At 35.9% G+C, this 13,914-nt stretch overlaps 1 protein-coding gene across 1 annotated transcript in view; it reads left to right on the top strand.

The window, feature by feature from the left end:
• Positions 1-13,914, top strand: part of LOC109550055 (uncharacterized) — a 361,699-nt gene that overhangs the window by 271,084 nt on the left and 76,701 nt on the right. The window contains exons 10-11 of the mRNA XM_073796783.1: positions 6,678-6,794; positions 13,825-13,907. The gene's annotated coding sequence lies outside the window, so the exon portion shown is untranslated. The remainder of the gene's footprint in view (positions 1-6,677; positions 6,795-13,824; positions 13,908-13,914) is intronic.

Here is a 13,914-nt window from a genome sequence, read left to right as displayed (position 1 = left end):
TATAAAGGATACGCACCAAAATTATTAATAATTTATTAGCTTCTCTCTGTGGAGAGGAGTTTGGGTGTGGGAGAGCTGGTACAGGAGTATATCCTATATATTTCCATATTGCTTAGTCTTTTACAATGAGAATATATTCATGTATTACATTTTTAATTAAAAAATAGAATGTCTCCAAGGTTACTCTCTTTCAATGTCAGTCTTACTCATTTGTATCCTGAAATGCTCTCTTGGGTGGCAGTGAATGAGATGAAGTAATGACCAGTGTGCTGGGAATCGCGTTTAGAAGAGCATTGTGCTAGGCAATGTTAGTCAGCCACGGGTGCCCCCATAGAAAAAAAAGGTTGAGAACTGTGTTCATGCCCCATTGTTTCATTTCCTCCAGCAGCACCTAGAAACAAAAGAGCCTTCATTTTTCCTTTACTGTGGTCATGATGTGTCAAAAGTGCAGAAGCGGGTTTTGTTTTTTCTTTTTTTTTTTTTATTTAGACACATTTCATACCTACAGAATAGTTCTTTGTGCTGTATTCTGAGTAATTTTACATAAAGAAATGCTTCCCTGCTAACATCAAATACAGTGAAATAAATTGCAGGGCTCAGGGTGCATAAATGAGTATGCTGGCTGTCCCGTCTTTTAACTCTCATGTGTGGATCAGAAAATATAATATATAGCACTCTGACTCACCTTTGCAGGAATTTTTAAATGTTTCCTTAGTGCAATTATCCTCAGTTGTTTTATTGGTTCTTTCCAGCTTATACACAAGTATGTGTGTGCTAACACATGAGAACAAATACACACACCCATGCGTGCACACACAGACACACTCACACAGCCAGAACTGCCTGTCTGAATCCCAGGCTTTTTTCTGGATAAGCATTGCTTGACCTTGCGTCTTTTCGCCATCGACATCCTTTTAATGACTACGCAGGGTTACAACTCACTGACCCATGGGCCAGTGACAACCTTCTGGGGCAGCTCTGTTTAAATCAGATCCCCTTCTCTTCCTCCTTTTCTCCTTGATTTGACAGGATAGAATTGAGTTGATAAGGTAGGAGAAGGAGGAAAGTGATTTCCATTGAGATGTATTTATAATGATAGAAATAACCAAAATAATAATAATATTATCGAGCACTTGCTATTTGCTAAGCCCTATTCTAGGCACTTTATGGGTCTCATTTCATCTTCGCGATAACCTACAATCCAGATGCTATCATTAGTATTACTATGTCCATTTTACAAATGAAGAAAATAAGGTGTAGATAGATTAAATAATTTGCTCGAAGGTCACACAGCTAGTACAGATATAGTGGCCTATATCCATATCTCCACACATAGTAGATTATTTTTCCACAAATAAGATTATATTTTAGATAGTTTTCCTTGACTTGCTTTTTTCCATCAGGATAGCTTTTCATATGTGTACCTACAAACACATCTTATTCTTTATTACAGCTGCACCATATTGTGTTACATAAATATACCATACTATATTTAGCTTCTGGCCATATCCCTCCACTACCATCTCCCTGATGAAATCTGGGGTGTATTTTTCCATGACTTTTTCCTTATTTATACCAACATAAAGGTATACATATACTTACATAGGTGTCTTATTTATGTATGAATTCCCTTCCCTGTATGGTTTTGAGCTAAGATTGGCTACATAGAAATTTGCATGAGATATGAAAGGCAAAAATGAAGCAGCAGGAATGATTAGATTGTGAAGGTTGGTATAGAGTCAGATACTGTAGCAGTTTATACAAATTTTTTGTGGATCTGGTCTCTCACCTTGTTGGCATCAGGTAGCAGCTGAGCCCACAGATTCTGCAGCTCCCACAGGATCTCCTCCTTAAGCTTCTCCTGCTCTTAGGTCACCTGTATGTTCCACTCCATGACTAAGGGCATCATTTCTCCAGCAGGTCACCCATGTCATCAAAGTTGGAGGTTTGAAGGAAGTGAAAGAGCCACTTGAGTTTCAGTTTGTCCTCCTAGGTTCCAATTTATCCTTGGAATGGCATGCGACTACGTGCCCATCTTTCCCTTCCAACTGCCTATCGTGAAGACTTCAGACCCAACACTGGACACAGAAGCAAGTCATATATAAACTGCTTAACCAGCTCCAACCTTGACCTCGCATGAGGTCAAATCCCTGTGATAAATTCCTCATTCTATACGACACCTAGAAGTTCTCCTTCTCTGATCAAACTTTAATACAGTGTGTCTGTTTTTATCTAAATAGAATCAAATTATACACATTGATCTTTAACTTGCTTTCTTCACTGATAGGCCATAGAGATTCTTACACGTCGTTACTTCTCTTCCCCCACTCCCATACATTTCTCCATATATATTTACACAGAATCACACTAAAATATAAATTTTTTTCACTCTAAGAACCTGATTCTAGAAATATGATTCTAGAACATGAATCTGGAAATCATACATTTTAAGTTTGCATGTTGATTTATTATCTTTCTTTTTGTCTCTTTCTTCTCACCAACTCCTGCCTTAAGTCCCACATCCACCCACTAGACAACTTGCATAACAACTTTATGTATCCTTCTGAATTTTTTTTCATGCTCTTAGATCTATATATGAATTAATAAACACTATTGCTTATATAAAATATAGTTCCCCCACCAAATTGAGCTACAAATTTTTCATATGTTAAATTCTCATATATATTATGATCTATTTCAGGATTTTCTATTCTGTCAGCTTATCTATTCTCATGCTGATACCATATTGATTTGATTACAAAAGCTGTACAATATGTTCTTATATACAGTAAAGAACCCCACACACATACACTGTTCTTTTTCATCTTAATTATTGTAGAATATTTATTCTTACATATGAATTTTAAAATAATAGGAGCTATTTTTTTAAATTCTCTTAGGATCCTAATTGGAGGTATACTTTCTTTTATATTAATTTGGGAGAATCACCACTTTATCACCTATTTTTCCTACCCAAGAACATGAAATGTTTTTCCAATTGCTTAAATCTTGTTTCATACCCTTCAGTAAGATGGTATAGTGTTCTTCATATAATGCTGTGCCTTTCTAGTAATTTTATTCCTGGTTGCTTTATACTTTTTTCAGTGTTGTGAACAAAATACTATTATTTTTATATTTTTATTCCTAGGTCTATATTGCTAAAATACAGAAAATACTTGTTTTTAGCATTTATCTTGTATCCAGCCCCCTTAACAGATTATTTTATTAATTCTATCAGTCAGAATTTAGTCAGAGAAGCAGAAAAGCTAGTATCATGAAAAGGGGGTTAATTATAGGAACAAGACCTTACATAATTGTGGGAGATGTTAGGTAATAAAGATCTAAAAAAGGAAGTTGGAGAATTAGAGAAAACTCACTACCCAGCCTTTTTAAAGGCTGTGTTAATGGAAATCTGGAAAGCTAGACATATCCAGGTGCCAGAGAGGAAACATGAAAGCAAAGTGGCAGAAAAGTTTCTGGAAATCTGCACCTCTGCATGGCTCCCACTTCTGGAGTCTTCAGTCAAGCATCTGTTGGAGGGCCTGGGGCTACTTTTGGTCAGTGGGTCTAGCAGCCAGAAGGTAGATTTGAACATGGAGTAGAGGAAAACAATGACAAACTGGAATTCACTGGGCACCTCTGCATCTGTCCTTCATCATATCTGACTGAAAAGAACTTAAGAAATAGTGGCTACTACTCCACTTCCACATTCCAAGTCTCATGTGACTTTAGATTTTGGCCAACTCTTGCACGAAACCACAAAGGGAAAGGCTTCTGAAAAACATAGTCCCCTTTGTAATCTTGTTAATATTAGAACAATCTAGCACACCTGTCTTAGTGGGGTTTTTTCCCAATGCTTATGCATATTACTTATTTTCCTGCCTCCTTGCAGTCACTAGAATCTCCAAGACAATGTTAAAATAAGAATTACTGTCAATGGACCTTTCTAAATAGTTCCTAATTTTAATTTAAATGGATTTAGAGTTCTGTTATTTTAAAATGACATTTTCTTTTGGTTTCTGGAAAACCAACTTTATCATACTTAAGTAGATTCCTTCTGCTTATGACTTATTAGGACTGACTGTTGAATTGTATTAAGTCTTTCAACATCTACATACTGATATAGTAATTTTGTTTTTCCTTTTGGATTTGGTGACAATGAATTACGTTGATAGATTTTCTGATATTAAAATACTTTTATTCCTGAAATAAACCCTCTTGGTCATAGTGCATTATTATTGCATTGCTAGATTCCATTTGTTACTCCCTTATAACTTTTGCTTTTGTATTAAAAACTGAGATTACCCTTTTAACTTTTTTAATTTAAAAATGCGCCACCAGGGAAGCCCACATGTGTCTTTTTTATTGAAGTATACTTGCTGTACAATATTATGTAAGTTGCAGGTGTACAGTATAGTGATTCACAATTTTTAAAGGTTATACTCCATTTATAGTTCTTATAAAATATTGGCTATATTCCCCATCCCGTGTTTTACAGTATATCCATGTAGCTTATTTTATACCTAATAGTTTGTACCTCTTACTCTCCTACCACTATATTGCCCCTTCCCACTTCCCTCTTCCCACTGGTAACCACTAGTTTGTTCTCTGTATCTGTGAGACTGCTTTTTGTTGTTGTTATGCTCACTAGTTTGTTGTATTTTTTAGATTACCCATATAAGTGATATCATACAGTACTTGTCCTTCTCTGACTTATTTCACTTCACGTAATGCCCTCCACGTTCATCCATGTGGCTGCAAATGGCGAAATTTCATTCTTTTTTACGGTTGAGTAGTATTCTGTTGTATGTATGTACTACATCATCTATATCCATTCCTCTGTCGATGGACATTTAGGTTGCTTCCTTATCTTGGCAATTGTAAATAATGCTGCTATGAACATTGGGGTGCATGTATCTTTTCAAATTAGTGTTTTTCTTTCTGGGGGTGATACACACAGGAGTGGAATTGCTGGGTTACATGGTAGTTCCATTTTTAGTTTTTTGAGAAAATTCCATACTGTTTTCCACAGCGACTGCCCCAATTTACATTTCCACCAACCAACATGGTACAAGGGTTTCCTTTTCTCCACATCCTCGCCAACATTTGTTATTTATGTTCTTTTTTATGATAACCATTCTGACAGGTGTGGGGTGGTATCTCATTGTGGTTTTGATTCGCATTTTCCTGATGATTAGTGGTGTTGAACATCTTTTCGTGTGCCATCTGCATGTCCTCTTTGGAAATATGTCTATTCAGTTCTTTTACCCATTTTATGTTCAGATTGTTTTTTTGATGTTGAGTTGTATGAGCTGTTTATATACATTGGATATTCATCCTTTGTCAGTCATATCATTTGCAAATATTTTCTCCCATTCAGTAGGTTGTCTTTTTGTTCTGTCGATGGTTTCCTTTGCTGTGCCAAAGTGTTTAAGTTTAATTAGGTCCCATTTGTTTATTTTTGCTTTTATTTCCTTTACTTTAGGAGACAGATCCAAAAAATATTGCTGCAATTTATGGCAAAGAGTGTTCTGCCTAAGTTTTCCTCTAGGAGTTCTATAGTATCCAGTCTTACATTTAGGTATTTAATCCATTTTGAGTTTATTTTTGTATATGGTGTTAGAGAATGTTCTCATTTCATTCTTTTACATGTAGCTGTCCTTATAACTTTTGCTTACATATTAAAAAATGAGATTACCCTTTTTAGATTCATCTGTGTGGATTGTAGAGTATTTTTCTGGGACACTTCACAATGAAGAATCAGTAATTTGAATAGATCATCTGAGGAAATTATAGGTGACAAGCAGGATAGGGAAAGAGGAGGAGATTCAATGTTCAATCTCATGACAGCTTTCCCGTTGCTTGCCCTCTGAGTTCTGAGATAAATTACTCACTTCACAACTGATATGCAGTCTCTCATGTCTTTCTCTTCAGCATGTTTATTATTTCATTACATGCTTATTAATGGGAAGGACCATCTGCTATGACGTTTTCATATAACATTTAATTAGTCATTCATTTGGTGCTGAGAAGATAAAGGAAGGTATTCAATACAAAATGCTTTTCTAACGGTTTTCTCTGATTTCAGTAGGAAATAAGCACTATTTTCTGGTCATCTCCTCAATAAAATTAATATTTATACAATGTTAAAAACATAACTTTGATTCCATAAAGACCTCACTAGGAATCCAAGTTTTTTCATATATGTCAACCACAGTGATTTCAATAAGTTTGTATCAAGTTCATTCCATGAGCCTGATGTTGTCATTCAATAAAAAATCTGATCTGCTACTTCACGTGTCCTCTAAACATGTAGATTTCCTACTTGAACTACTAAAAAATGCAGGGATCCGTGTACATTTATAATGTGTACAGTCTATTTGATATAAGGGAAAAGGAATAGGTTGCCTTAGTTCTTCTTTCTTGCCTTTGTATAGGGAACAAGTAGATACAGGCTTGTGGGGCAAATGCCAGGCTCATGTTGGAAGGACTCAGAAACAGAGAAAGAACTTTTAGGGGTCAAAGAATCCATAAAGGCAAATTGGTCTGCACCTGCCTCAAGCTGTGGTGTTAATATTAGTAGACAGGATGCTGTAGAAATGAGAGGGAGAAAACTATAAAAAGTGATATTTAAATTGCTGTGAAGCTTGAATTTGAGCCCTTTTCTTCTATTCCAGAATCACTACTAATATGAGGGAAGCAGAGAGACCCAAGCCAATGAAAAGCTGTAGGAAGCTGCAGAACACATGAAAATCCCAGCTGGTGAATAGTATCTATCACGTTGGCAAAACAGTGTGAGTGAAAATCTTTTAAACATGCATCAGCTGCAGGGGCTGGATGTTGAGAAATACAAGATTAAGATGATGCTGGGGAAAACTGAGGGTCACTCATGGTCACTCCTCTAAGAAAAGCTTGCCTATGCTGTATTGAGTCACACACCATCAGGGTGATAAGGCAAGCTCAGCTGCTTGAGACACATCTTTCCTATAATGTATATATCGAAAAACACGGCAGAGGTGTTATGGCTCCCTGAATTGAATAATCTCTAAAATGAAGATTCGATATTAAATACTTCTTTTGCTATATTATTAGAGTTATAACAAACCTAAGTTATAACAAACCTAACCTATAACAAACCTAATTCCCTTAAATATATTGTCCTTCATATTAAGCTGGCAATACCATGAAGATAATAACTCAGGTAGAATATTTAACACATATTTATAGATCACCTACTATGTGCAAAACTACAAAGATAAATCAGAGGTGGTCCTGGACTTCCATGAGTAAAAGCTCATGTTCTAGTGAGGGAAATAGACATACATAAATAAATTTAAAACCAAGCCAATTTTAACAAGAATAATAGTAGAGTAGAATTCTATCAGGGTGTGTGGGAGGAGGTGGGGGAGGAAGGGTGAATAAAGATGATAGTTTATATCACATTCCGGTGTGATCTAGGAGTTCTCATCCTGACTGCATTACTAACAAGTTGCATGACCTTCAGCAGGTCTCTGGGCCTTCATTTTCTCACCTGTAAAATGAAAGGGTTATTTTATAATGATCTCTAAGGCCCCACTTCAGAACAAAGTCTCTTTAATTTTATTTTCCTATTCACATAGCAGAATGACATGAGTAAAACTGTTCTCCAAAGAAAGCGTAAAAAAAACATTTTGCCATAAAGTAGTTTTGGTAGCAGAGCATTTTACATTTACTTTGTACTGCATGTGTCTTCTTCCTGTACACATGCAAACCTCTCTCAAAGTAGCATATTAGACTCTGGGATAAGAAATATCAAAATATAGAAAAGAGCAAAGAATAATATCTCAATCACTTATATTACACATTAAAAAATTAAATGCTAATCATAAAGGTAAAGTCCCCATAACCACCATCCCTCTGTCCAAATCTATTCTTCTCACTGTCTAGAGGCAACTACTACAATTTGCTTTAAATCTGTGCTTCAGATTCATTTATCATATCTTAACATACATTTCTATGCACAAATCCATAAGCTATACATAGATTTTCTCGTATGTTTTTAAATATATGTAATATACTCTATTATTTTGCTTTTTTTACTACTCAGTATTGTATTTTGGACCTACCTATTTGATAGTTCATTCTTTTTACTGCAATATAAAATTCCATCATATCATTTCCCCCTTTTATGGATTTTGGGGTTATTTTCAAATGTTTGATACTACAGTCATTACAATGCTTCAATGAACATATGTGTATAAGGCTCCTTCTGCACATATATGAAAGTTTCTCTCATATATCCTGAAACGGAACAATTTGTTATAGGGGTGTGCATTTCCAAATTTTATTAGGTATTGCCATATGCATTCTGAAGTGGTCGTACCAATTTACAATCCCACCAGAGATGCGTGAAGTTCCCATATTCTTACCAACACTTGGTATTGTCTGACATTTAAATTTCTGACAGTATGGATGAAAATGGTATTGCATTATTGTTTTACTAATGAAACCATATTTCGGTTGTGTGTGTTTGTGTGTGTGTGCCTTTGTGACCATCTTGGTCATTAGTTCGGCTGGTTTTTCTGATAAAACCTGCTTGATATAAACTAGATTTTCTTCTTTTTAATTTATTTTTTATTGAAGTATAATTGATTTACAATGTTGTGTTAATTTCTGCTATACAGCAAAGTGACTCAGTTATACACATATATACTTTCTGTTTTATATTCTTTTCCATTATGGTTTATCCCAGGATATTGAATATAGTTCCCAGTGCTATATAGTAGGAACTTGTTGTTTATCCATTCTATATGTAATAGTTTGCATCTATTAACCCCAGATTCCTAGTCCATCCCTCCCCTCTTCCCCCCCCACCCCACCGCTTGGCAACCACAAGTGTGTTCTCTATGCCTGTGAGTCTGTTTCTGTTTTGTAGATAGGTTTATTTGTGCCACGTTTTAGATTCCACATATAACGGATAATCATATGGTATTTGTCTTTCTCTTTCTGACTTAACTTAGTATGATAATCTCTAGTTGCATCCATGTTGTTGCAAATGGCATTATTTGGTTTTTTATATGACTAATATTCCATTGTATATATATACCATATCTTCTTTATCCATTTATCTGTCAATGGACATTCAGGTTGTTTCCATGTCTTGGCTATTGTGAATACTGCTGCTATGAACATATGGGTGCATGTATCTTTTTGAATTATAGTTTTGTTTGGATATATGCCCAGGAGAAGGATTGCTGGATCATAAGATAATTCTATTTTTAGTTTTCTGAGGAGCCTCCATACTGTTTTCCATAGTGGCTGAACCAACTTACATTCCCACCAACAGTGTAGGAGGGTTCCCTTTTCTGCACACCCTCTGCAGCGTTTGTTATTTGTACACTTTTTTAATGATGGCTATTCTGACTGGTGTGAGGTGGTACCTCATTGTAGTTTTGATCCGCATTTCTCTAATAATTAGTGACGTTGAGCATCATTTCATTTGCCTATTGGCCATTGTACATCTTCTTTGGAGAAATGTCTATTTAGGTCTTCTGCCCATTTTTCGATTGGGTTGTTTGTTTTTTTTCTTTTTGCTGTTGAATTGTATGAGCTGTTTGTATATTTTGGCAATTAAATCCTTATTGGTTGCATTGTTTGCAAATATTTTCTCCCATTCCCTAGGTTGTCTTTTCATTAATTTTTTTTAAGGTTTCCTTTGCTGTGCAAAAGCTTGTAAATTTGATTAGGTCCCTTTTGTTTATTTTTGTTTTAATTTCTATTACCTGGGGAGACTGACTTAAGAAAACATTGGTACAATTTATGTCAAAGAATGTTTTGCCTATCATCTCTTCTAGGAGTTTTATGGTGTCTTGTCTTATATTAAAGTTTCTAAGCCATTTTAAGTTTATTTTTGTGCATGGTGTGAGGGTGTGTTCTAACTTCACTGATTTACATGCAGCTGTCCAACTTTCCCAGCACCACTTGCTGAAGAGACTGTCTTTTTCCCATTTATAGTCTTGCCTCCTTTGTCAAAGATTAATTGACCACAGGTGTGTAGGTTTATTTCTGGGCTGTCTATTCTGTTCCATTGATCTGTATGTCTGTTTTTGTGCCAATGCCACATTGGTTTGATTACTGTAGCATTGTAGTATTATCTGAAGTCTGGGAGGGTTATGCCTCCTGCTTTGTTCTTTTTCCTTAGGATTGCTTTGGCAATTCTGGGTCTTTTATGGTTCCATATAAATTTTAGGATAATTTGTTCTAGTTCTGTGAAAACTGTCATGGGTAATTTGATAGGGATCACATTAAATCTGTAGATTGCTTTGGGTGGTATTGCCATTTTAACAATATTAATTCTTCCTATCCAACAGCATGGGATATCTTTCCATTTCTTTGAATCATCTTTAATTTCCTTTATTAATGTTTTATAGTTCTCAGCATATAAGTCTGAAAGCATATTTTGGAATATACTTATTAGCCAAGCAGGTTTACTCTTCTGTGAGCTGATGCTCCATTCCTTTTGCCATTCTTCTAATGGTAGCTTGTTTTTCCCACTCATTGATGTTTAGGAGATCTATACCTATACCTATACTTATAACTATACCTATTCCTATACCTATATCTGTATCTATATCTATTTTTATTTCTATATCTATATACATACTCTAGTACCAAGCCTTTATCTTTTTATTTATGGTAGAGATATCTTCTAGTCTGTCATGGACCTAGTAACTTTAGATTTTTTTTTGGTGTAGAAGTTTGGATTTTCAAATTTTCTGGTTTGACCTTATTTTAAAATTCTTCCTTACCTTGAAGTAACTCTAGTAGTTTGAGTTTGTTTTTCTCTTTAGTTCTTCAGTCCATCTGGAAAATATTTTGTGTGAATGTTTAGGTAAAGAATCTATTTTTAGCCTCCTATGGATAGGCAGTTGTCCAAAACTATATACTGAAAAATCTGTTCATTCACTCAAAGATTTGTGAAGTCACTTCCTTCAAACACCGAGTCCCCATAGCTGCTTCAGTCTGTCTTTGGGCTCTTTATACTAATCTGTTGATCTAGCTGACTCAATTATATATATTTTTTCATTCTTTAGGTGATTGATGATATTTAGTAAAAGGATACTAGGTTAATGAATAGGTCCTTTTTTTTTTTTTAAAGGAATAAATGAGCCTTTTCTTTTTCTTTCTTTTTTTGGCTGCATTGGGTCTTCGTTGCTGTGCACAGGCTTTCTCTAACTGCGGCGAGCAAGGGCTACTCTTTGTTGCAGTGCACAGGCTTCTCACTGCAGTGGCTTCTCTTGTTGCAGGGCACAGGCTCTAGGCATGCGGGCTTCAGTAGTTACAGCACCCGGGCTCTGTAGTTGCATCACGCATGCCCTAGAGCATGCGGACTTCAGTAGTTGCAGTGTGTGGGCTCAGTAGTTGTGGCACGTGGGCTCTAGGGCATGCAGGCTTCAGTAGTTGTGGTGTGCTGGCTCAGTAGTTGTGGCTCGTGGGCTCTAGAGTGCAGGTTCAGTAGTTGTGGTACACAGGCTTAGTTGCTCCACGGCATGTGGGATCTTCCCAGACCAGGGATCAAACCCATGTCCCCTGCATTGGCAGATGGATTCTTAACCACTGTGCCACCAGGGAAGTCCTAAATATGTTCATTTCTAATACCTCAGTCCAAGGATTTCCCCCGACTCTGCCCTTCTGGGTGTCCAAAGTGTCCTGGGGGCTACTGTGGAGAGAAGTCCTCATAAAGTAGGCAAATTATGACAGAACAAAGACTGTAGCACAAGTGGGGCATTGGACCCACTTGCAAGGTAGCTAGGTGGCTTGTCAGCAAGTTCAGGCTGGAGACTGGACAATTCGAAGACAAAATTCTGATCTAAGGGAGTTCTGGCAGTTGCAGTGTGCCACTATGGGATCCTTCTATGGTCTTTTCCTGGCAGCTCCTGGGCAGTAGCCCACCCTCAGATCATTCTCCTGGTTAAGGGTCTTGGGGATGGCTTCTCTTTCTTCCTTCATTTTAGTCTCCACTGCTTCCTCGCTATATCACTCTTTTATCCTCTCTCCAAAGGTTCTATTCTCTTCTTTTCTTTCACAATAGTCCTTGAGGGACAGTTAGAAAGACCATCAGAAATAGAGCCTTGAACAGCCAAATCTCTACAATACAACTAGTTTCCCCTTCCTTGAGGATAATAAAGAAATTTCCAGGAACAAAACTGCCTGATCTCCATTCCCTGGGGAGGAGAGACAGTGTTTTAACACTTGCTTGCAGGATGGTCTAAGTAACTTCTAATTCACAAAAGAAAAGACCAAAGCAACAAAACTGACACTCAACAAATAGTTTACATATAAAAAAAACTAGATTGAAAATTCAGTTTTTGCTCCATGTGGTTTAGAAATTTTTCAGGAAGTAGAATGTTTGTTCTGTTGGATATTCTAACACTAATATAGGAAAAACCACTTAATCCTTTTAAGAGAAATTTCTACTCCACTTATACCTCTTGCCAAATCCTTTCAAACTCTTGGACCCCACTTTTCTGAAAGGGAAAGTATCTTGATTGACTCCCTTTCCATTCAACAATGCACTTCCTAGAGTCACTTCCAAGAAAGCAAGTCCTAATTGTACTGCTCAATACTGTATAACAACCTAAATGGGAAAAGAATTTGAAAAAGAATAGATACATGTATATGTATAACTGAATCACTTTGCTGTACACCTGAAACTAACACAACATTGCTAATCAACTATACTCCAATATAAAATAAAATGTTAAAAAAAGATGAAATAAGAAAGTTAAAGTTGTAATGCCTAATAACAGTTGCCGAAAGTTTGTGAAGATCGGCATCCCTGAACAAGTACAACTACAGTAGATTCAACCCCATGCAACATCCAGGGTACACATGAAAATGTTTACACCTGCTCCCATGATGGTAAAGAGCTGGGCATCAAGATTGTAACATACTTTGGACTTTTTGAAAAAAATCACAATTAGAAATTAAACTACTATTATTAATTTCCCAACTTGAATTATTTAATATATGCTTTACTACAGGATACCCATTTACTTTGTTTCTGTGAATTACTGATTTTACAATACCACATGAAGATGTAGACTTACCAGCAATGGATTTTTCTTCACTAGTTACAATAATTAAAATAATATTTTCCCTGGAATTGGGAAATATTTTTAAATTGGGAATTGGGAATGGTATATTCTGAATAAATTTTTCATAACTGGGCACCAAATTTGCCATTGCCGGATATGTTTTATTTGTAAAAATAGGTACAAATCACAAACATTTACACTTACTTATTTGAGTCCATTTATACTTACCAGGGTTTTCTTTTAAAAATCATAAATGACAAAATCAAAGACACTTGAGTTAAAATAACATTCCCACCTCTCTCCTTCCAGAGTTCTCTAACTCAGCACAGTGGTGCTTTTCTGTATGAGTTTTCCTGGGGTCTGCTTTAAAATAAGTGTGGTAAAAAACATAAGTGTGGCCAGCTTATTGCCTGATGGAAATTTTTCTTCATGATAAACATGTTCCCATTGTTCTAGAATTGGGGCAGTATTATAACTTTCTTTCACTCACCATTTCTTAGACTATTCTTGAATTCACCCTATCTTCCATCTTTTTCTCCTTATTATCCTAATTGGCTTTCTAGAAAACTTACAAGAAGCAATTTGAACTCAACAGAATACACATGCACATAAAAAGTCATTTCAAAGGATTAGAGAAAAGGCATTTTAAGACCTCTGGATAGATTGTTTTTTTCAAAACATACTTTTTTGGTTTGTTTTGCCTTTTTCCCTGTTTGATTTCTAAAACATTTATTGAATTCTTTTTCAGGGCACTTTGCTAAGCAGCGTGGGAGATATTAAGTGAACAAGTTGCATTCTCTACCTTTGAAGAACTTTCCACTTATTGGGGAGGTAAAGC

The sequence above is a fragment of the Tursiops truncatus genome, chromosome 19 (genome assembly GCF_011762595.2).
Source record: "Tursiops truncatus isolate mTurTru1 chromosome 19, mTurTru1.mat.Y, whole genome shotgun sequence".
Lineage (NCBI taxonomy): Eukaryota > Metazoa > Chordata > Mammalia > Artiodactyla > Delphinidae > Tursiops > Tursiops truncatus.
This window is presented reverse-complemented; position numbering and strand designations above follow the sequence as displayed.